Source organism: Nannospalax galili, unplaced genomic scaffold (genome assembly GCF_000622305.1).
Source record: "Nannospalax galili isolate Female #2095 unplaced genomic scaffold, S.galili_v1.0 scaffold293, whole genome shotgun sequence".
Lineage (NCBI taxonomy): Eukaryota > Metazoa > Chordata > Mammalia > Rodentia > Spalacidae > Nannospalax > Nannospalax galili.
This window is the reverse complement of record NW_008337147.1, coordinates 1,537,409-1,541,296: the sequence shown is the minus strand read 5'-3', so window position 1 is coordinate 1,541,296 and position 3,888 is coordinate 1,537,409. Positions and strand designations below refer to the sequence as shown.

Below are 3,888 nucleotides of genomic sequence, written 5' to 3'. Positions count from 1 at the left end.
AAAGGTCAGAAATAAATTGTTATCAAGCCTTGTTTGACTATTTTATCAGCCAGTTTTTTTTTCTTTTTACTCTCTAAAATGCAGTAATATTTTCTTATCTCTATAGATGAATAATGATAGTACCAGGGTTGTGAGAACACACTGCTAGAATTTAGGTGTGTTTTATGTAAAAAATAAATCACTATTTGCAGTAAAATATGCCTCAAAAATGGATTTTTTTATAAACAAAATAATCTTCTTCTGTCTGTCTGGACTTTTGCTTTATGTTAAAATGCTATGAAGTTTATCATTGATACAGAAGAAAACCAGTAATGGCTCTGTGTGTTGAGGTTTCAATGTCGTTCTTGGTTTTATAGCCACAATAGAGGCCTAGGGTAGGCAAATCTGTCTTCCCTCTCCTACTCCACACTGACATTCCCTACTCCTCTTCTCTCCTTTCTTCTGCCTTCTTTTTTGTTCACACCCCTAGTAGTTCATCCTTTGAGGCAACTATAAAACTTTGATCATAATATCGTGAACAACTTGAGCTAATCTCTCAAAAACAAAATTGAACTTCAACCAAATAAGCATGTTAGTGAATCAAAATTTTGGCAATCTGTATTTAAATTGTGAAAGTAGAAAATGATGGGTTAAAGGATTGAGTGTAGAAGAGGAAAGAGCCTTACTCATTTTAGCAATTAGTATGTAATATCCTAAAATGATTCACTAATCACTCCACAGCTGGTTTGCCAAAAAACATAGGGTACAAAAGCATGCCTCAAATGTCACATTGCATGAGAGTCATACTTTGAAGGGAATGGGAGGCTGTAGATTTGTCCTATGGGATTATATAACTGAACCCCTGACTAAACCCAGGTGATCTTTGACATAGTTCATTTTTACTGATGTTACTATATTTTTAATTAAAGCTGCTTATAGTTTTGCCATCTTTAAAACACATAGTATATTTGCTGAGAGGAAAACTAGTCAAAGATCTTTTCCAAGGCCTTTCAGATTGCAGAGTTCAGTGCAATGATACTCTTTGTATCTGCTAAATCAAACTATGTAAATGCCATTTAAATACAGAGTTCCAGATCTTTTTTTATTATTATTTTTGGTTCATAAGCTTGATGATTGCGTATTTACGCCATTGTGTGAGATGCACCTCTCTCAAATCTTACAATATCAGCACATTACTCATCTGATATAAAATAATAATAGTAAAATAATAAAATTTAAGAACTAAACAGTTCTGCCTACAAGTCACTCGTAGTAACATTCAATGATTAGACGGGAATATTGACTTCACATATCACAAAACATATCATGGTTCTCAAAAGGTGACTTTTCTTTCAGTGGAAGCTAGTACTTTAAACCCACCCACAGGGAGCTGATGAAAATGGAAATTTATTCAAGAAGTTTAGCAAGTGGTAGAGGGCTTGCTTACTATGTACAAGGCCCTGAGTCTGACAAAAATAAATAATAAATAAATAAATAAATAAATAAATAAATAAATAAATAAGAAAAAGAAGAAGTTCAAATAATGTGCACTTAATTGTCCCGTTATTTTCCTCTTTAAATTCCCATATAAAGGAATTATGTGGTGGGGGAGGAGTGTGCGCACATGTGCCATGCCTGGCATGTACAGGTCAGGGATAAACTGGCAGGAGTAAGTTTTCTGCTTATATCACGGGAGTCTTGGAGATCGAACTCATCAGTCTTGGTGACAGGTGCCTTTGCCCAATGAGCCATCTCTCTGGTGCCTAGGATACTTTTTATTTGTTGTATAATATATGATAAGCTCACCACAAGCATCAAGGTATTTCTAAACCTGCCAAAAATAAGTTTGGAGGGTCTTACAGGAGTTGGAGGGGGGTAGAAGGGAAGGATATGATCAAAATATATCGTATATATAGATTTTTAAAAGAAAGAAAAATGTCAGCTGAACAACGATTATTTGGATCTGATGTTTTTCTTTAAATTTAGTAAGACGCTCTTAGGCTACTTCAGTCTGCCTCATCATCAGACTGGGTATCCATTTATTTATGATTTGTTCACGGCAGCAGTAAAACTCAGAATTGCTTATTACTTTGGATTCAAGGCAGGCAATCAGTTGTCAAGTTATCCCTATGACATAAGAGCCATATCCAACCACAGAATATAAAACAGTTACCCATAAGATCTAAATTTATAATTAAAAGCTTTCATTGGAGTTCAAGGGGACACTGAGAAGACTGTCCTTTTATTATAACTTAGTTTATTAGAAGAGTTATTTTATATTTTATTTTATAGTTCACTAGCTCAGCACCATAGACAAGCAGACAGCATGATAAGGTTCTGAAGAGAGTTCAAACCCACAAGGCAGAATGCTGTTCCTCATACAACTTAGAGGAAAGGGGAGGTTCTATGCCATGTGATTGACAGGTAATCCATACTACTTGCTTGCAGGTGAGGCTGTCCTTGATTCTTGGCTGGCAGGAAGAAGGGAGGGAGTTTGTTAGGCAGCTGCCTGCATCTGAATCCACTATAAAGGTGGGGAGAGCAAGAATCTAAGAACCTAGTTAACAGAAGAGCTTCTCAACATGATGTGTCCCTGGCTAACAATAATTACATTTATTAATGGATGCCTTTAATCACCAATTCAAAATACTGGGCTGTCCTTGATTCTTGGCTGGCAGGAAGAAGGGAGGGAGTTTGTTAGGCAGCTGCCTGCATCTGAATCCACTATAAAGGTGGGGAGAGCAAGAATCTAAGAACCTAGTTAACAGAAGAGCTTCTCAACATGATGTGTCCCTGGCTAACAATAATTACATTTATTAATGGATGCCTTTAATCACCAATTCAAAATACTGTGTAGACACTATGAATTATTACTAATCCAATCAGAAAATGTGTGTTGTTCTTTAGTGAGGGAATGTTGTGCAGTGGGTGTCAGGTTCCCCGGAACTGGAGTTACAGGTGGTTGTCAGCTGCTGTGTGGGTACTAGGTATGGAACCTGTGTCCTCTATAAGAGCAGCCAGTGTTCTTAACTGCTGATCCATCTCTCTAGACCCTGGATAGTATATTCTTGGTGAATTAACCTGCAGCTTGTGTCCAAGAGTTAAAAAGACCTATGAATATTCCATTTGTTTATTCTTCCCATCATCTGAATAAATAGTGTGAATTCCTTCTAGAAAGTACCAGTGCTTTCTCCCTCTTTCTCTGCTACCCCCCCTCCCCCCAGCCCCACAGCTTTTTGCCAGGGGTTGTGCTGCAATGCCTCCAGAAGGAAAGAGATATTCACTCATTTATAAATAAGAACAGAAATTCTTTCTCTTTATATTAGATTTCCCCCACCCCCACCCTGAAATAGATTATTTTGGCCAGACTAAGTTAGAATAAGAATAGCAGTAACTTCACTGATGTTTAGTAATGTTAAAGAAAGAGGAGAAAGAAATCCAGAATTGAAGGAGGCAAGTCTCCATTCCATGCATAGAGTTATCAGGAATTGGAGGTGAAGAGGACGCAGCTGCATTCCTTAACTTCTGAATGAAAAGCAATTATGCCAAGAGCCTTCATTTTAGATTGTCAGCATGAGCCTATATCATACCCATCCTAACACTCCCAAACTGGAGATTTTAAAGGCCTCCTGCCTTTGTCATTGAGACACCTGTCACCAACTACACTGAATCAGCATCTCTAGATGCTGGGAAATACATATTCAACATGAATCTATGTAAGATGCAACAGTAGGGAGGCTGGAATTCTTCACAATCCTTAAAGAAAAAAATGAAAGAAAAACTGAAGCTGCAAAGAAAGCTGAAGTTGTACCGACACTTTCTATCCTGTAAAACAAACATGATTTTATTCTTATTTGTTTGCAATTGAAATCACCACTGTCAATGTCAAGCTAACATGTTAATTTCTGC

The 3,888-nt window shown here is 37.1% G+C and overlaps 1 non-coding gene across 1 annotated transcript; it reads left to right on the top strand.

Annotated features, from left to right (window-relative positions):
• The first annotated feature begins 1,086 nt into the window (after positions 1-1,086).
• LOC115070218 lies at positions 1,087-1,186 on the top strand. Its single transcript, XR_003849415.1, has one exon. It is a non-coding gene; the product is annotated as a small nucleolar RNA U13 (small nucleolar RNA).
• The last annotated feature ends 2,702 nt before the right edge of the window (positions 1,187-3,888 follow it).